Source organism: Pinus tabuliformis, chromosome 6 (genome assembly GCF_031772625.1).
Source record: "Pinus tabuliformis cultivar Carrire ecotype Pingquan chromosome 6, CPIR1, whole genome shotgun sequence".
NCBI lineage: Eukaryota > Viridiplantae > Streptophyta > Pinopsida > Pinales > Pinaceae > Pinus > Pinus tabuliformis.
The window spans coordinates 844,575,212-844,597,382 of NC_142292.1; positions in this window are offsets into that span (position 1 = coordinate 844,575,212).

Sequence of the window (22,171 nt, forward strand, 5' to 3'; positions counted from 1 at the left end):
CAAAGAAATCAAGTAAACATCACTCACACAAGCGAATACACAAAAAGCGACAGAAATGCCACACAAGGCATGGGAAGCGAGCTTACCCCAAAACAGTTGAGCTAAACGTGCCAACTACTCCTAGATGTGATGTGGGATGTCAGAGCTACAAGGTTGATGTGAGGAATGAGCTCTACAACGTCCGGTTGATGATTTTTTATAACATCGAGGTTATGACACTCATGCCACAAATCTAGGAGGAAGCGACACTTGGAGGGAGGTTTCGGAATTACTCCTTGCATGTAACCTCCAACTGCTAAACATAAATCCCTAAAACAAGGGATGCCTTTGCATGTTGCCTTGGGAAAAATAACCTATGCATGCAAGTCTTTTTTGCTTGGTCCCGGAGGGAACCAGTCAACTCAGCTGCACATGAAAGCGACTGCTGGAGAAAAATGCGCATTTCTGACTGTAAGTTGGGTTGACTACCTAAGGGGATTGCACAATTTTTGGGACCAACAGCTGAATGTTGCCTAGATTTGCACAAATCCTGGGCTGAACTGCCTGTTGATGGGAAAATTTGTGTAATTCCTGCTAGGAGGGTTGGCAGGAAGGATTGCGTAATCCTAGAGCCCAACAAGCTGTCAGAGGGAATTGCGCAATTCCTGGAGGGAAGCACTAGTTTCCCTCCAAAAATGTGCAAATTTCACTGGGAAGCTACTCAACCTGTAGCTGAACCAAGTTCGGTTGAGCAGCTCGTGAAGGGAAAAGATCAAAATGTGATCGATAGGTTGCCTTTGAGCAAGAAAGACACTGAAGCTTGAGGACTTGACGAAGCAAGGAAAGCTGTTGTGAAGGTTGGCAGGGAGGCTCCAAAATAGGCTAAGGAAAAATTTTGGAGGGTGGTTATAGCCACTACAACAGTAGTATAGGCCACCACAATCTTTTTCTTAAAAAAATTTGGGTAGTGGCTTTTCCTGCGTAATGTCCACTAGCTATGCCACTATGATCTTCTGTTAAAATTATCTGTCTTTCTTGATCAATAACATACCTACGCAGTATTTCATATGATCCCATCTTATACAAATGTCCTGCAATCAACAAAAAATCAGCTGCCTTAACCACCAATTCTTTTTTCTGTTGCGTAGTGTATTCTGACGGAGCCATCCCTATGGTTAAGAACTGAATAATATCATCAAAGTGATCACTTGCAATCCTAATTGCAAACAACTACGCATCACGAAGATTATCCTTTATATTCGTTGTTTCTTCCCCTGTTTCCAACCTTGATAAATGACCAGGTCTAACATTTAGTCTTATTGGCATAACAACAACTTCAAAGTCATACTCTTGAAACAATAATAGCCATCTGCAAATATTTCCTCCTAAAATAGGCTTATTGACGAAACACTTTAGTGCAGAGTGATCTGCCAACATTTTGAAATGTGATCCCAACAAATAATGTCTAAACTTTTGTAAAGCATTTACCATAGCCGGTCCTTCCCTCTCTATAGTTGTATAGTTCTTCTCTGCCTTAGATAGCTTCTTGCTTGCAAAAGCTCTAGGGTGATCGATTTCCCCTACACCACGGTGTGCTAATACCACTCCTAAATCTATGCATGAAGCATCCACATGAACATGAAATTCCTTATCCCAATCTGGGAATACAAGTATAGGAGCAGTTACCATCTTTTCTTTTAGTGTGTCGAGGCTCTTTTGACATTCTTCATTCCATAGGAATGTTACATGTTTCTTCAGCCTTTTTTCCATGGGTGTAGTGATTTGCGCATATCCTTTGATAAATTTTCTGTAATAACCTATATGTCCTAATGTGGCGTGAAGTTGCCTTACTGTCTTTGGTGGAGGTAAATTCACAATAATAGCAATCTTCGCAAGATCCACCATCAATCCTTGCTTACAAACAATATGTCCTAGTAATATACCAAAAGGTACACAAAATATGCATTTTTTGATGTTAAGAGAAATATGATACTGCCTACATGTGTCGAGCATCAATCTTAAGCTCACAACAATTTTCTTCAATAACCCAAATATTATCCAATCATCGAAGTATACTTCTAGAAACTTGTGAATATATTCTTTGAAATTTGCAACCACCACTCTTGAAAATATGGCAAGGGAATTCTTTAGTCCAAAAGGAATCACTGTATACTGATATGAACCCCATTCTGTAGCAAAGGTGGTCTTATGTCGATCTTCTGGTGCAATTCTAATCTAATGGTATCCTAAAAATCCATCTGTAAATGAATAGGCTTCCTGACCTCCTACATTTTCCAATACTTCATCAGTGAAAGGAGTAGGGAATGGGTCATGTAGACATGCATCATTTAACTTCCTTAAATCAACACAAATCCTGATTTCTCCTTGTGTTTTCTTTTCTTGTACCACCATAGGACTTACCCACTCTGATTCTTCCACAGGTTCAATGATTCTAGCTACTATCATTTTGTCAAGTTCTTTCTTCACTTTTTCTTTGTACTTTGGATTCAGTCTATAAGGCCTTTGCTTAACTGGATTTGCATCAGGCTTTAGAGGAATCTTCATAACTCCTAAATCTCCTACTATGCCCTTCATATCTGAAAAATTAGTGGGAAATAACTCCTAGTATTCATGCAGAAGATTTGTCACTTTGCTGATTGTTTCTTCATCCCAATAATCTCCTATTGTTGCAAACTTCGACTCCTCTTCTGATCCTATATTCACCTTCTTTGTCTTCAATGACTTTGTTATACAGGCATCTCTAACTCAGTTCCATTCACTTTGTGGTAGCCTTCAGATTTTTCTATGTCAATATTGCGAGGGTTTTCATCCTCTTCTGCAGTGATGTTGTAGCATTCTAGTACATTCTGTAGCTGTGCAACCCAATCAGGCTGCCAAGTGAGTGGAATTTCATTCTCAAAAATATTCTTTTTAACTATCTGAAGGGCTGAATCTATACATGGAAAATCATCTTCAAAGTTAAATTTCAATATAAACCCATCAACCATCTATGCCTAGTTCACAGTACCATGTCGAAGTTATGTTTCCAAGTACTAGTTTTGAGGAATTGTCTCTAATGTATGGATGAACCCATGCACCCATTCTTCTCGTGGAATCTCCCTCCATGTTGTCATGCAGAGATGGATGTGCTCTCTAGGATCAGTTTGACCATCATACTTATCTGCCAACTCTGTTTCTACCTGACCAAACCTTATCCATATCAACCTTCGACATTCTTGCCAAGTTCCTATATTCTTCTTATGTGTACCCCACCATCTAGCAAGAGTAGCTCTTAGGGCTATATCCAGAGCTAACAATATTTGACACTCTAGTACCTGTTCTTCATATTCTTCAAGAAAAGTATTTATATCACCCAAACCATCATAAAAAGGTAAGTCACATACCTCAACTGTCATATAATGAACTTCTTTAGTGAGTCTTGCACATCACCTTGTAGACACTTCATGTAACCTATTTTGCCAATTTTCCAATTCTTCTTCTGAATCTGAAGCACACAAAATATCATGCTCCCAACTCAACTTTCCTTCAGTAGGGTTAACACGGTCTTGTTCTTTTGTTATCATCTAATAGATGTTATCTATATCAACTGCAATGTACTCCTCTTTAACTAGTTTGGTATACCTTGCTCCTTCTGTTGGATCCAAGGGAACGATCACTCTCATATTGTTGCTTTCAAATATCATTTGCCTCTTATTTATGTTATCACCAAAAATTGATCATCTAGCCATACTTTACTATATGGATCGAAGTACCCCATGTAGGGCCAATTTTACCATAGTAAAATTTCTTTCATTGTAAGAAATTACTTAATAAACCACATTTGTTAAGTCATTTATAATTAAACCAATGAAGAATAATTAAATAAATCACTATTTATTTAATTATCTTCTAGGAATAATTAATTAAACCATTGTTGAACTAATATTCATTATCAAATTTGACCCAATTATGAGAAATAAATAGATAAATCATTAATTATCTTATTTTTCTCTAGGAATAATTAATTAATCACCAATTAGTTATTATTCCTTGTCAAGTTTGACTAAATCCCCTAGGAATACTTAAATAAATCATTATCTGTTTATTATTCCTTAACCATATTTATTGAGATGATAAATAAATCATTTATTTATTCATTATTTCTAAATAAAAGTTTAAATATTTTTTCCCTCCAACCAAATATAACAAAATATTCTAAATGGTTAATTCTAGAATTTGGTTAATAATATTTTATTCTTTCCCATTATTCAAGAATAACCTAATATTTTGTTATAAATAGAAGGGTTTTGCATTCATTTTTCACTTTAAATCATTTTCATTATTGCACTCACTATTGTAGCTCTTATTATTATCATTGTCGCACACGATTTTCTTTTCTATTTGAGTTCTCATTGAACTCAAACATTTTGTTTGCTGGGTTTTACACATTATAGAGGAGAGAGACTCTACAAAAGCTGAAGACATCAAGGATAACCAGGAACCCATCCCATAGAGAGGGATTGGTAAAATTATTTGTTCCTTTCACAGGTGTTGTTTAATAAAATATATTCTTTATATATCTGGTTTCCATTGGATTATTGGAGTTATTTGCGCTTATTCCATTTTGTTGTTTAACTAGTTTTGTTGCATAGATCAGGGCTTTGGTAGGTTTTGTTTCTATCATTTGTTGCAAATCCGCACTGTTTAATAGCCATTTTTACTATTAGGGTTGTTTTTCATCCACAACCTTAAGTGGTTTCTTTTCGTACACTCTCGATAAGAATAAACCCCAACAAATTGGCGACTCCACTAGGGATTTTCTGATTGTCGCCAACAAATTGGCGACTCCATTGCGTTTTTAATTTTGATTCAGAAACCTGGGTGACCTTCAGTTTTCAGTTTAGGATTTTTGTTTTTTAGTCTCTTAATGTTTTTTACTAGCATTATAACCCTAGATCAGTCAAATTTCTAACTTTCACAAGTTTTCTAGTTATTTCCGCAGGTCACAGGAACAAGTCGTGACAAAGATGATAAATTTTTTTGAGACTTGCCGCCCGAGAACTGAGGAGAAAAAATCACACTTTTTTGCCCCAAACCTATGATATGGAGGTCTAGAGTGCACTTTCTGGCTCAAAAAGTGTGATGTCCCCCTAAATGGGTCAGTACCTGCGATTTTAGGGTTTCTAGGATTTTTCTGATCTTTTTCATGGTTTTTCCGAGAGCAGACTGTTGGGTTGGTTGACCACTATCTTAGCCCTCTTATGCCTTTATCTACTCTTTTTTGCTCACCGAAGTGGAATTTAGCTCCTTAGGGCTTCTAGTACGCTTCCACCTTTATAGGAGGAGTTTAGCTGAGTAAGAAGTATGAGTTTCTATAGAGCTTTCAACCATATTTTCCAAATCTTTACCTTCCATTTTAAGATCTTTGCATATAGGTTGTTTCCCTCCAAAGTTCCCTCTTAAACCTTGTTTGGTCCTTTGCCTTAGGGTGCCACTGTTTTCCTTAGGTTTCACACCCATCTCCCTATCTTTTGCAGTGATTTTCCTCCCTGGTTTTGTGTTGTTTTCGCACCACTTTCCAGCAACATAGTGTCATTTGATCCCAGTCACACCGACACTTAGATCTCTTGGCTTTTTTGGTGTGTTTTTAGTCGATTTCGCCACCAACCAGCGGAGTATTTGCAAACCCAGTTTGGGTGGGGTTTTAGATAGTTGATTTGATGTTCATTTTCTGTTTTTAATTTCAGTATATTTCAACAATCTTTTTCTCTTTTCAAACACAATCTGGGCTTAATTAATAAACACACAAGCATGCCTTAGCAAAGGTAACTTGGTTTACACCCCCAAGAAAATACTTAACTTAATTAATTTTATCTCCCCACACATAGACAAATACATTTTATTTATCTCCCTTCATCATTTCCGTGCCACTTGTGTCCTACAACCATTGCGCAACCAAGGCATTTTTCGCGAAGACTCATAGGTCTTCATCCCCAGTTTCCGCTTGGACGTATTACTCCTCCCCGCAGGGTTCCAATTAATTGTCCCCCAATTCCCCATACCGAATCTTCTTTTGGTTCATTTGATTCCTCATCCGATTCTGAGCCTCCTTCACCGCATACCTTCATCATGTCAGGACCCACTACAGGTGCAAGAAACCAACCTAGTGTCGGATCTAGTTCTACCCCGATAGTCACATCTAGTGGAACCATTACAGGAACTATTCCGACAGCTCCAATGCTACCTTTCATGGCAGGGTTAAGCCTCCCGGGGGAACCAACCTAACACCAACAACCATCAACAGGGCAACCAACCCAAGAAGAACAAGGCTATTTATACGAACAAGCCTTGTGAATGTTATGGTGTACATGGACATTATACTCATGAGTATCCCCTCTTACCCCATATGTGCCAAATGTGGGAAGCCCAAGCAACTTCTAGAGGTCAATCGCCCATGCAGCAATCGTCTCAGAATCTTGCGCCATATCAATCAGTCGTGATCACAAATCCTTTCCCTCAGCAAGGATTTGTTTCTACTCAACCTTAGAAAGGTCAAGTAACCCACCCTCCCCAACCTTTTAGTCCTGGTGACTACCAGATCCTCATGATTAATTCTGACGAGGTCAATACCTCTGATATCAACTTTCAAAATTGGTCGCGTCAATATGACAAGCCATCGTCTTCATCCGCAACTGAGACCAAAACCAAAGCATCTATTGAGCCTCTTACGACACCAAATGGTCTGTTACAGATCCCTCAACCTAAAGTTGAGTCAATTCCTAAGATCCCCAAGGGACCATTATGCCGTAACGTGACTTCTAACTGAGCTTCCCATACATATAGTATAGTAGATGACTTGACACAATCACCTGTTGCCATGTCAATGCTGGAGGTGCTCCAGTCATGCCCATCTCAAAAGAAATCTCTACTAACTTCTTTGGGCGCAATAGATCCTTCAGACGATCGTTTGATTGTCTTTCCTATTGATGCGTCAGAACATCCTCCATTACCTTCATCCGTTGCTTTCCAGATACCAGTCTGAGTCCGTAATGCCATCATCTCCCGATGTATTATTAACAAAGGTGCATCCACCTGCGTGATGTCCGCTGCCATTTGGAAGTAACTCAAGTCACCTGAGTTTTCCCCATCCACCATCACTTTGCATGCTTGGGATGGTCACTCCTCCTAGCCTCTCGACATGTATCGCAATTTTCCAGTGACTCTTGCGAGAAAGATTGTTCATGTAAACATTGAGGTTATTGATGCCCCTCTAGATTACAATATTCTATTGGGTCGTAGTTACACATACGCCATGTCAGTTGTCACGTCTATGGTTTTTCACAAGATGTGCTTTCCCCATGAGGGAAGATCATCACTATCGATCAGTTGACATATTATGAGTCGTCATCTTTAACCTCCCCTGAGTCCATTATCTCATCAATGTCCGGCAAGCAATCTTCCACACCTCTCACCAGTGTTTCACCCTGAGTCTACAAAGATTCCACCTTGTTGGGTTCTTTCCCTAGTCCTCCCCCTCCCATCTCTTAGACTAGCTCTTTAAGTGTTTGCATGTTACAAGCATCACGAGATGCTCAAAATCAGTCTGGTACCTCTGGTCAATAGCTAGCTCCTCGGCACCCTACTATTATGATCTCATCCAAGCCATATGGATCCACCCCCCCAGAACCTCCTCCGTTTGTGGGTGCCTCTCCTTTGTTCCCACCAGGAACTATTCCTCTAGGTCTTAACCATCCAAGAGCTATTCTGCTGAGACATTACCCTATAGGACAGATACCTTTTTTGTTTCCTCCTCTTGGAATATTTTTTGTCCCTATCATGGCTTCATTGACTCTCCCTAATATGACTTTGGGGATCCCAGTCTGGTACATTGATCCCCCAACGAACACTTCGCCTGGTCAACTCAGACCATATCATGCTTTGACCCCGGTTCAACAGTCCCTACGACCCCTGTCATTGCTTCAATTCCACCATAGCCTCAACAAGAATCCACTCCTATTACGCAAGCATCTAGATAGGGGGGTAAATCCAAGAGGAAAGAACCTAAGGACAAGGCTCCCCAAGCTCCTCCAGCCCCCAAAGCTCCAAATCTGACACCTCCATGCACTTTGTGTGAGTTTGTTGGGCATGCCACCAATAATTGTCCTGAACTTCCTCGTCTCAAACCTTTGGTTCATGAAACGTTTCCTGAGTCTAATATCCCTGAGCTCCAAGTTACCTTACTAGATTCATCCAAAAGACTTAAAATGTTGCGCACAAATCACCCTTGTGCCTTGTGCAATCATTATGGTCATTATTCCCATTGTTTCCCTCATCTCGATGAATTTCATGATTGCCTCCAAGTGCTTCGTGACTTCGAGGCCACTCGTAGTGGATCACCTACTCCTCTACCTATGGATTCTGGTACCACTAGTACACCAGAATAGGGGGACTCTAGTCCCACCATCGTGATCCCTCCCCCTGATGTCGAGATGACAAACTCCACGGTCCATATCCTTTACCTATCGTCATCCTTGAGATCCTTGCAAGAAAACCTCTCTGAGGTTCCCGCGCGTGCTTCTGTCGAACCTCCCTTGTTGGAAATCCAGGTCTCAACATCAGTAGATCTTCCATCTACTAGCTCATCATCTACCATTTCAGATGATGCGTATGTGAACCTTCTTTCTCAAGATGATGCACCAGGTACTACTGCCACATCATGTAGTCAATCTTCCTCCCATCCACCCATGTTCCATTCTAATGAGGACATCATGGAAGCCATGATTACCCCTGATCGCCCTTGGGATGATATGCACCATCGTGCATACTTCATCACATATTTTTGAACCCATAATTTTTCCCCCCATCTTACATGTGATGATCGATGACTTATCTGATGCCAAGCCCCTCACTACCTTCTCATCAATGATGATCTTTATCATCGTGGTGTTGATTGTATCCTTCGTCATTGTCTCACTCATCATTATGGCTAGGACCTTACATCATTCGTAACGACTTGGGTATGGGGTCATATCTTCTATATGATTTCGAAGGCTAACTTCTTCCTAATCCTTGCAATGCACTCTACCTTAAGAAATTTTACCCATAGCATATCCCATTGACTTGCGTGTATTTATTTCTGTCATGAATTTAGGTAGGTTGCATCATCTCATATTTTCATGGTCACCACCAAGCCTATTATGTGTGGCAACATCATCGAGTCACCCTTGTTCAGAGCATCCGCGATGAGTCACCTTTGCATTCATGGAGTTTGTTTAGCGTTCCATTATATCATGTCACAATATTCCATCCATATTTGCATACCATTCATCCCGTGTTGCCCATTTTGGCCTTCATTCATACTGTCCACCATCCCCTTCAGAGTCAATGCAGTTGCTGCCAAGTCAACCATGCACTTTATTCTTTGACAAGGGAAGTCGTCTGTTTGTCCCTCAGTCCCATTTTCTCCATTTTCCCTGGTGTCAGTCCATCAGTCACATTACTATTTTCCCTTATGCCTTAGTTGAGGATCCTCATTGCCTCACCTATGGTGGGTCCTATTCTATCAACATCAGCACATCTATTCCAGAAGAATGGCCTATATGGTGGTGTATCTTGGTTCCAGCTTCCACTCTTGTTCAGTGCCTCGGATCAAGCAAATGGAATCATCATTTCCCTTTGACTTGGTTGTTTCATGCTCCTAATTCATACACATGATGGTCTAGTGATATAGCATATTGTACCAATGATTCCAGGGTGTGTGTGAAATTTTTCAGACCTCATGAGGGGGTGGCCCTTCAGGTAGCCCCCCACATGCCCGAATGCCTACATATTATGCTACAGCCTCAGATGCAGTTCCACAAATTTAATGGGTAGGTTCCTGCCACATTTAATGCTCATGACATGCATGTCTCCTTTAGATGATCCATTCAGTTTTGCAGAGCCCTTTCCTGTTCAACAAGGTTTCTTTGGTTGTTATACCCTCCCTCCCACCCATTTTTTGAGGGAATGGCCATTATATATCATGTACTCAAATGTTATTGTATTCAGTCCTGGCTCATGTTTTTCCAGGTGCATTATGTATATGGGACACATTGTATTATTTTCTGGCTCATTTATGCTAGCATGTCATGTACCATTCAACATGTACTTTATTGCTCAGCTTCATTTTCTTGGGTGCATTATTATTTTTGTACTAAGTTATCTCGGTGGGTATAGGTATGCCTCCCCCGCCTCATTGAGATCCAGTACCACAACATAAAAGGAGACTTACATTGGTCTCACCCCCTCTGTCACTATACTCTATCGCTTCAACTCCATTGGTCTCTCTCTCTCTCTGACTCCACTTCATTGTCTAGTGATTGTGTCCTTACAACATACTTCGGTCATACATTTTTCTCCTAACGCTCATACGTTGGGGGGCAATCTGTTATCACCAAAAATTGATCATCTAGCCATAATTTACTAGATGGATCGAAGTACACCATGTAGGGCCAATTTTACCATAGTAAAATTGCTTTCATTATAAGAAATTACTTAATAAACCACATTTGTTAAGTCATTTATAATTAAACCCATGAAGAATAATTAAATAAATCACTATTTATTTAATTATCTTCTAGGAATAATTAATTAAACCATTGTTTAACTAATATTCCTTGTCATATTTGACCCAGTTATGAGAAATAAATAGATAAATAATTAATTATCTTATTTTTCTCTAGGAATAATTAATTAATCACTAATTAGTTATTATTCCTTGTCAAGTTTGACTAAATCCCCTAGGAATACTTAAATAAATCATTATTTGTTTATTATTCCTTAACCATATTTCTTGAGATGATAAATAAATCATTTATTTATTTATTATTTCTAAATAAAAGTTTAAATACTTTTTCCCTCCAACCAAATATAATAAAATATTCCAAATGGTTAATTCTAGAATTTGGTTAATAATATTTTATTATTTCCCATTATTCAAGAATAACCTAATATTTTGTTATAAATAGAAGGGTTTTACATTCATTCTTCACTTTTGATCATTTTCATTGTTTCACTCGCTATTATAGCTCTGATTATTATCATTGTCACACACTATTTTCTTTTCCATTTGAGTTCTCATTGAACTTAAACATTTTATTTGCTAGGTTTTACACATTATAGAGGAGAGAGACTCTATAAAAGCTGAAGACATTGAGGATAGCCAAGAATCCATCCCATATAGGGGGGCGGGTAACATTATTTTTTCCCTTCATAGGTGTTGTTTAATCAAATATATTCTTTATATATCTGGTTTCCATTGGATTATTGGAGTTACTTGCGCTTATTCCATTTTGTTGTTTAACTAGTTCTGCTGCATAGATCAGGGCTTTGGAAGGTTTTTTTTCTATCATTTGTTGCAAATCTGCACTGTTTAACAACCATTTTTACTGTTAGGGTTTTTTTTCATCCACAACCTTAATTGGTTTCTTTTCGTACACTCTCGATAAGAATAAACCCCAACTCTTTAAGTTGATTATAGCCATGTTGGAAAATGCCCAATCTAGTCCAAGTAATGCAGGATAGGGGTTACTATCATCCACAATTTCTATTAATTCAAAATCAATAATAGTGTGCACCCCTTCAATGTCCACTGTAATGCCTGATAATCTTCCTAGAGGAACAATCTTTTGTTGATTCACCATTCTTAGCTGAATAGGTGACCATTGCAACTTTGATTTACCCATTAACTCCCATGTTTTCTTTGTCACGACATTAGCTTCAGATCAAAAATCTAAAATAACTTGGTCCATATCATATTATCCTATGTGTGCACTAATCCATATTTCCTTTCCAGTTCTCTTTTGTCTATAACTTCGCGCATCTCACTCCGCAGTACTTCTTTAGATGCATAGAAATTTGTCAATTCCTGAAGTCCTTCTACATCTCTTCGATCTCGCAACAATTTCATACAAGTCTGAAGAATTTTTTTTAAAGTATCTACCTTATGTGCCACATCCTATTCCTGTATTGTCAGACCTTGACTTTGTGTTGAAGATGATACATTGTAGTTATTTTTCAAAGCTCTTGTATCCATAAAGCTTCACTTCACCTCCATAAAGACTTCTTTTTCTTTTTAAATATCAAACACAAGGGATTTTTCAATAGTCTTTCTAAACCATGTAGCTTCAACTTCCTTTTTTCTGTCTACTTTATCATTTCCAGTCGCAGCTCTACTCCTTGTTACAATATTAACGCGAGGTTCATTGGTCCTTGGTTCCATAGTCATCATCTGAATATTCTATGTCGGCTGTTGATTTTTCTTTTCTTGCATTTTTTCCATAAGTACCAGACACTCCTCAATTACATGATCAAATGATTTGGAATACTTACATGTTGTAGTAGGATTTTGGCAATCTCTTGCAAAGTAATCTTCCTAGCCACAATTGTAACAAATAATTTTTCCATGACCTCGACCAACTCCACCACCTCAACCTATTCCTTGATAGCCACCTCAACCACCATGTTGTCCAATTCCTTCCTGCCCATGTTCCTCATCTAGCATTCTATAGGCATCAATACTGCGCTCTATCATCAATTCATAAGCTCGACAATTGTTCTCATCATGTCCTACTGATAAACAGAATTTGCAATATAATTTTTTTGGAGTCTGGACATACTTCTGCAATAGGTAGCAATCTTCTGCGCAATGTTCACCTCTAGTTTTACATATCTCACACCATAAGTTGGATCCGACATTCAAAGGGTTCGATGCTCCACTAGCCATGCAGTTTCTGAAGAGAGTGAATTATTCCTTAGAGTGGCCCTCTAATTTTGACTTTGTACACCACACTTCTTCGTGAACTTCCTTACTTTTCTTCATATCTTGTATCTGCAGAGTCAAATTTTCTAGCTAATTATGGATCTGCTACATACCTGCATTGGTATCCCCTATAGGTGAAGCTTCTAATTTTATCGCAAGTTCTAAAGTTTTGGCTTGAGTTTCTATCTTCTGTTGTGATAAAGGAAATCTTATATGTGGCAATAGCACAACCATAAACCATTCTTTATGTTGTTGGAGTTATTTCAAAGCTCACCTAATCCAATAATATCTTGAATCTTTGATCAAATTCCCAAATAGACTCAGTAGGATTTTGTTTGATCTCTTTTAATTCTGTGATGCACTCTGACTCAGAACTTTACTTCTTAAATTCTTTTACCAGTGTTATTTTAATGTCTACACATGATTTGATCTAATTGCTCGAATACTTCATGTACCATGTCAGTGCTCTATCTCGAAATGTTGTGACAAGCTGCGCTTTCTTTATAGTTTCATCATGGACCTGCTTCGGTGTCCATATTGCTTCACATAAAAACCATATCTGCTTTGGATCCTCTGATCCAGTCCCTTTAAAGATAGGTAGCTTAATATCATTGGCCATAATTTTTCTTGGAGGGGGAGGGGGAGGGGGAAGGGATGGGGGAGGGGGATTTTTAAGGGGAGGGGGATGGGGGGTAGGAGAATGGTGAAAACCAAAAGCACCCTGATTACTACTTGATTCTAGCTTCGGTGAACTTTCAGGCTGGAAGGGTGAATAATGTGGATTTCCTTCAGGGTTCTCAGGGCAATTTTCTTCACTTTCAGACTCACTTAACAAAGGGCTATAGTCAGTTTCTAAAAATTTCTTCCAATATTGGCCACGAGATCTCTTCCTAGTGTCTATTCTATATCTTTTTCCACTTTGCGTTGTTCCATATTCTTCTTCGGATCTTCTCCCAAACATAAGTAACTAACAATCTGGCTACATTCGTAAAATTCCATTTACCACAAAAGCATATTAATCCAAAGTTTTAGATATTTCAAGAACTTACCTCATATTCCTTTGAAAAAATTATGTTATTCTTCATTATAGGACACAATCGAGTGTATTGCGAACTCAGTAATGAATCATCCCAAGATGTTATCAATCCAAAAGTCAACAGCTCTTGAGATCTTGTTGTCATTGTTCTTGAGTAGATGTACCAGTTCAGGAGTCCACTCCTTAGGTTCATCTCCTTTAAAACAATATTTTCTCTCATTCAACCTTGATATCCATTCATATAGCTCCACGTGGAATGAGTTGAAGAAGATTTCGTATCGATCTTCGAAAATGTACTTCTCCAACCACCTCCTAATTGACAGACGAGAGTTCCTATTTTATTTTTCTGCAAATTCTCATTCCTTCTATTCTACCCAATCTTGAATTTCTTTCTTTGACGTATGCCACATAAACATCCCTCAAACAGGTCCCGACAACAGAACCATTTGTTGGGTTAGGTTGGTCTAACCCAGGTTTAGACTTTACTGCACACCAACAAAACCCTCAATCATGGCCCTTTCAGCAACGACCTACAAGTAGGTCGCATTTTCACCCAAAGTGACTATGGGAGGTTCCATAACCAGGTTTCTGTAGTTTGAGGAATGTTGCGATGTGGCACTTTTGTATTTTCTTTATGCTTTAACACTTATAAATTACTTCACATTTATGAACTACTTCGCACTTATATATTACTTCACAAAATTACATTCATCACTTAAACATATCATAAACATCCATAAACTTCACAGTACTAAAATAAATTGCAGATAATAAGAAAAACACATGAAGACACCGATTTTACTGTGGTTCATCCCAATGTGGGACTATGTCCACAAGAACTATTGTTTATAATAGATAATTAGGTACAACAAACAGGTCCATAAGAACTATTGTTTATAATAGATAATTAGGTACAACAAACAGTTCTTTCCCTACGCACACAACTGTAGGTTGTCTATACACTAAGCTATAGACGGTCTGCACACTAAGTTGTAGACCTAGGCCTCCGTGCACTCAGTTATAGAGCCTTGCCCCTTTCTCCCCAGTACATATCAAGAACATACAACCATAAAACACAGATCTGGATCAATTTGATGCCTTCCTTCTTTATTATGCATCCCTACATATACTATTACATGATGGATTACATCGCTACACTACCATGGACCCGATACTATGGTTTTCAAAATACAAGGGACTATGGTCCAAAACCATCAACTTTTACAATATTTTATGCTTTTTACAAAAAGGGAGGGGCCTCACCATGAAGCCCATATGTTGTGTGGTGACATTGTTGAGTGGTCTTCATTGCTCTCCGTTGCTCTGCTGCTCGGTCCACTTCGTACTCTGTGGCATCTTTTCTACTGTGCTCCACAAAACTCAGATGTCTTGTCCAAAATCTAGCCAAGTTGGGTTGCACCCAACATTGAAGTGTTTTTCAAGTAAGTTTGTGTCCCGAGGTGCTAACTGGACTTCTCACGACCCTCACGGATATTGAAGAAAAATCCATGATGTAGTGAATTTCGAACTTTGGTGCACTCGCGAGCGTTTATTTTTTAATTCAACCTTTAGGAAATGTTTTGCTTTTTTCTCTTCATGATGTTCCCAACTGAAAATGTAACCCATGTACATGTTGTTTATCAAATCTGAGTGTCTTCTACTATGTACAAATGAGTGTGTCATTTTCTCATAATAACAAATGCAAGTAAATGAAAAAAAACATACCAATCGTTGACTTATCATTATGTTGATGAGGAAAATATACAAGTGATGTTGACTTGATCGACACTATGAAACAATTGATTCATGGCATGTGTCTATTGGTGAAGCCTTTCACTACAATAATGCAGTGACAAGTTTATTTGTTAGCAAAATTAAGTGTATCAGCACAAAATTATAGATGCCAACTATGAAAATGAAAGATCACATAGTGTGTTAGCTTGTGGTGGTAAAAAAATGAAAGTGTCTATGATCCGTATCAAGATAACTATATAAAACTATAAAAGTGGCATGCAAGTGTACAGACCCGCATCAGTAAGAACTCTACAGAGTTGTATTAGGAAAACTTGTTTGAATACTTTAATATATCTCAATAGCATCAAGCCTATGATAAGTGTGGTAGCTTGTGATGATTGATAAGTATTGAGCTTGTAACAACAATAAATTTAAACAATAAACCAATTACGAACATAGAAAAAAAGATATCAAAATGCTAATACATAGAAATAAAAAGATATGTTGGCCATCACATTTCTCCAATAACACCCCAAAGGGGTTTTCACTAGTCGACATATATATATATATCTATATATATATCTATATATATATATATATATATATATATATATATTATTTTTTTCTTTATATTCTCTTTCTTTTAATAATAGGAAAAAACTAAGTGGTTGGAAGAATAGGAAAAATTTCCTTTGCCCAAATGTCAACTTTAAGGTTTGAATTTTCATCTGAGATGATGTTAACAAATTATTTTGTGGATAAATTCTTTTCATGGACAAAAGCAATCTCCCTAGACCTAGTGGCTTGATCTAGAAACAACCAAGACAAAATTGTTATGTTTTCCTTAGAGAAGTTTGAAATATGGGAAGAATACCTACTTGGAATCCAATGCAAGTTTCCTCCTTCTCCTTGCTTGCAAGCTTTAGCTCCAACTCCAATTGCTAAAAGTGGAACCTGCAAAACATCCAAAACAAGCAAGAGAACCAAAACATACAAATAAAATATACAAACAACTCTAAACAAGAATCCAAGGATTCATTGTTCTACATATGCATAAATGAGACATAATGTATAGGAAAACAAGGATATTTTGTATTAATAAAAGTAGGAAAAAATTACAACCCTTATAGGCCTTGACCTTGTAGATCTCTCCCAGTTATCTTGTTCTTCCTTTGACACAATGGTAAGCCTTAAATCATACCTAAAACACATGTATGGATTATGGACCTATAGTCCCAAATGGATAGCATAAAGGCATTATCAAAATCTCCAAAATCCAACCCAGACTCTATGGGAGGCAGTGAATTCATAGGGTAAATGAGGTGGTTTTGGATTTACCATTCTAGGGCTTAGATCCACATTAGGGGGAGGTAAGTTCTAGGGGATAAGAGATAAGGCCTCAAGATTAGGAGTTCGAGATCTTATCCAATAGTAAATGGTTAAACCACTTATGAAGCTTCTAGAAAGAGAAACTTCGAAATTAATTTTTATTTTTCACTCATTTCTTGCTATCATCACACTTTTTGGGAAAGAAACCTGCGTTGGCCAACACAGTTGGCTTGTGTGAAAACTATGCCATTGTATATTTCCCTAAAGGGAAGTGCATTGATCCTCAAAAGTAGGGTTTTTAGCAAATGTAATTCAGGATTCTCAAATCTTCTAGAAAGGAGATGTTTTTGACTCTGTAGGGGATGATTGCAAAGCGTGAATAAATGATGAGTGATTTGAGTTCAAGGCCATTTGATTGGATGCGAAAAAAATGACTTGTAAAACAAATGAATCCTCAGAATTAGGCTTATGATACAACCAAAAATGGTGTCCATTGGAAATCAAGGATGTTTGGTACCCATCAATGGTTGTTAATACCTAGCCACCTGGTACACAAATTCCCTTTGAAATATTTAAATCTAGAGTCATATAATAGAGCCCAATCACCCTTTTGAAACACCTTCTTCTTAATAAATTTATCATGCCACTTGGCATACCTTTGTTGAATAATATTTATTCATTGCACAATAGCCAAGTGCTTCTCATCTAACTCGTTTAGCTATTCCAATTGATGTTTCTAAGTTGTACTCAAATATAAATTTACCTTCAACGCAATTCAGAGTGTCTTTATCTCAAATTCAATGGGAAAGATAGGACTCTTACCAAATACCAACTCATAGGGAGAGAATCTTGTAGTATTCCTCCAAGTAGTTCTATAATCCCATAACACTTTTGGAAGTCTCTCAACCCAGTCTCTTCAATGGCCTACCATAGTCTTCGTGAGAATAACTTCAAGCACCTTATTGGTACTTTCCACTTTCCCATTTTCCTATGGATGGTAAGGTGAAGTGACTCAATGATGAATCCTATACTTCCTGACAAGAGCCTGTATCGGTCGAGAAGTAATTTGTGCTCCTCCGTCTCTAACTAAAGGAAAAAATTCTTCAAATAAAAAGTCTGAAATAGAAATATCATTATCCCTTATGAGTGATCCTGCCTTGACCCACTTGGTGAGATAGCATGTGCATACCAAAATATAAGCCTTATGCTGAGATGGGGGATTAATTGGCCCCACATAATCTAAATCGTATCTCATGAATGGCTCCATAACCAGTTGAGGTTGTAACAACAATTCATTTGATTGAGTTTGTTGGCCTATCCTCTGACAGTTGTCACACCCCTATACATATTTCCTTGCATCTTGAAATACATTAGGCCAAAAATAGCCTATTTGAGGCACCTATTCTCCTATCTGTAAAATTTCCTCCACATGGCTCATCATGACAAGCTTTCAGAATATCATGGATGTTGTCCTCCCTCACACACCTTCTAACTCGCTGATCAAAACCAGTGTGGAAGAGTTATCCACCCAAACAAAAATACCAAGTATTTTCTTATTGATTTTTTTATTTTCTTTTTTGGAGAGAGGTGATGGGGAAGATTTCCTATAACAAGGTAATTGGAAATGTATGCATACCAAGGTGGATAAGTAGATATTGCAAAGAGATATTCATCTAGGAAAGAGTCCTCAATGTGCACATTATTAGTAGCATTAGTAAATCTAGAAAGAAAATATGCAACAACATAATCTTTCCCGATTTTATTTACAATAGTAATATCAAATTCTTGGAGTAGAAGAAACCACTTAGTAACCCTGGAAATAGTGACTGATTTATTCATTAAAAATCAGATAGCAGAGTCGTCAGTCTGCACAAACATTTGATAACTAGTAAGGTAATTCCTAAATTTGTTGATAGTCGTGAATAATAAAAATAAACTCTTTTTCTATTACCATATAATTTACCTTTGCAGGGGTAAATTTCTTGCTAATATAGTAGATGGAATAAGGTTTATTTTCCTCCTATTGTCCCAGCACAACCCCGATGGTTGTATCAGAAGCATCAGTGGAGATGTGAAATGATAGACTCCAGTTTGGTCCTCATAGAATGGGAGTTGTTGTTACACATATTTTAGCTTTGTAAAAGTGTTGTTACACTTGTCAATCCATATAAAATATTTATCTTTCATTAATAGGGAAAACAATGGAAATGCAATCTTAGCAAAATTTTCTATAAATATTTTGTAATAGACAGCATGCCAAAAAATCTACGTACCTCCTTCTATGTCTTAGGAGTGGGGATTCTTAGAATTACCTCAACCTTTGTTGGATCAACCTATATGCCTACAGCAGAAAGATAATGTTCTAAAATGATACTTTAGTCATCATCATATGACATTTTTTAGTACTGAGACAAAGGTGGGTTTGTATACAATGCTCAAGTACCTTTTCAAGGTTGTGCAAGGCTTCATCAAAATCACACCCATAGTGTGTAAAGTAATCCATAAATATTTCCAACTAGTCGTTGACTAGAATATAAAATATTCCTAACACTACTTTTTGGAAGGTTTTTCACGTATTACAAAGTTCAAAATGAAGGATTCTATAAGCAAATGTACCCCAAGGGAAGTGAAGGTAGTGTTTTCCTAGTCCTCAGGAGTGATCTAAATCTAATTATACCCTCTACGTACATCAAGAAAAGAGAAAAAAAATACCAAAAAAAATATATAGGACCTAATTAATGAAAGGCGGTGGAAAATGGTCCTTTTAAGAGACTTTATTAATCTCTCTATAATGAACATAGACTATTCACTTTCAATTCTTTTTGGGGACAACAACAAGTGAATATACCCATTGACTATCCAAAATTGGATAGGTGAAGTTTACATTTAAGAGATTTTGAAGTTCTTCCTTAACCATACTCTTCAAGGTAGGGTTCATTCTCCATTGAGGTTGCCAAATAGGTTGAGATCCCTCCTTTAAATAAATATGATGAGTACGCAAAGTAGGATGGATACCATTTTTTCCATATAATCCTATGTAAAGGCTTCTTTATTCTTTCTTAACGAATACACTAACATTTATTTCTGCATAGGGGATAAATTAGGATTAATATTTAAGGTATTTCTTGGCTCTATCTCCATTGAAACACCCTTAAGACTAGGGGTCGTAGGTATTTATTCTATGATAGGATCATCAAAATTCTCCTCCTCACTGGATTTGTCTATTATATAACTTAATAGTTGAGATGTTGATCGTGTAACAACAGAAGGGTCATTAATGAATTTATTGATAGTATTGTCCTCAGTCTCATTTTTAAAATGTAAATATTTTCCTATAGTGAGCAGTGGACGTGTATCAACTTCCTCTAGTTCAAACTCAAACCATAAAGGATTCTCATATTCCAAACTCAGTTTAGCTGGAGGATAAAGAACAAGATCCTTGGTAGTATTACCATCAGATATGGTCATACACCCAGATCTACATCCAATAAAGGAATTTGTAGTGACTAGCCATGACCTACCTAAAATCATAGTGTGTCCCCCTAGGTGTGTATTAGGCTATAACACTACAACACTACAAAATATACTGGATACTACCAAGAATATACTGAAATAATAACATCCTCCAATATTCCTTTAGGTTGAATCTTGGACCTATCTTCCAATTCTAAAATAGTAAGGGTTCATATCAAGTTAGTAAGTTCAAGTAGTTCAACAGTTTCCCTAGTTATTATATTAATTGTTGCTCCTAAATCAATTAGGGTATTTGGAAGAGTTGTTCCTCCAATATGAACAACTATTGTTGGGTTCCCAAGATCTTCATATTTAGTAGGTGTATTATCCCCTAACATTAGTTCTGATAATTTTCCAATTACATGTATAGTAGGTGGATCTCGGGGTTTCCTACCTGGATTTTTGACACATAATTCTCTAATTGTTTTAGCATAAATTGGAACATCTCGTATCACATAAATAAGGAAATTCATACATGCAAAATTTTCAAGTCCTTCTAGAAATTAGATTCAGGCTAAGTAGTTTTGACTTCAATTCATCTTTTAAGATAAGGGGGATGTAAATAAGTCTCGTTACTATTAGTTGTTACAGGTCTCACAGTTATGGTAACATCAACTATTACAATGACAACAGAGATATCATTAGTCATTACAATGGTATTAGTAGTATTACCAACTATTACAGCTTCATGAGTGTCATCAATTGTTCCAGCGCCAATAGTAACATCACCTATTACAAATTGTTGTTTCTCTCAAACCCTTGAATTAAATTTATTCTTCTACTAAATTATTTTCCTCATTTTCTATAATGACAGGAGAAATACTGGGCTTTACTATCCTTCCTAATCATAATTGTATTTCATTGCATTCTACAGGTGAGATACACTTAGTATGGAGAATTAGTGTTTCAACTTGTTGTACTGCTTTATTATTGGGGTTAGGGTTAGGTTGTACAAGTAGCTGAGGATGTAATGGAGTACCACTTATAGGCACATTGGAGGGAATTTGTAATTGTTTTTTTTGCATCGAAATCTAAACATGAATTTGGTTAGGGAGAATAATCCCTCAACATGTTTGAGGCCATGGGGGAGAAGTCCATTAGGGCCAAGGCATGGGATATTGGACCAGAGGGGGATTAGAAGGTTTCCATGGGGCTATTGGGTATTGCATTTTCTATGGAATTCGCTAAGGACTAAACATGATAGACCAATAATTAAAATAAGAGAAGGGTTCTTGCACCATACATGATGGGTGAGGTTGTTAGGGCTTCTTGGTGCCAAAGAAATATGTTTCTTTAGTGTCTTCCCCTATTCCCTTATAAATTTCTTTTGATATGTACAATGATGGTAATGATTATGTAGAATGATCTCACTCACATATGTTACAGCTATTGAGTGGGCACTCTCTCAAAGGATGTTTCTTCCTACACCAAGAGTAGAATATAACCAAAAAAAATTCTACTTCAATTTTTTTCTGCTTCACCTACAAAAAATCAATATAAGAGGATTATGAGCTCATAATTTCAGTTTTGAAATTCTCCACCAGGTTCCCAATTTATGCTCGTGTTGCCCCAATATTGTTGATTTTAAGATCCCAGTAGAAGCATAATGTGTCATAGTGTTGTTTCTTTTTGATCCTTTAGAACTTCTTAGACAAAGTTTAACAATTTCATCATATGGTTACTTGGATATGTCTCCTTTCCCCAAAAGATTTAGCATGTCAAGGTAGTCATTTTGAATTCCTCTAATCATAATTGTTTTAACAATTTCCTTGTGCAGATTA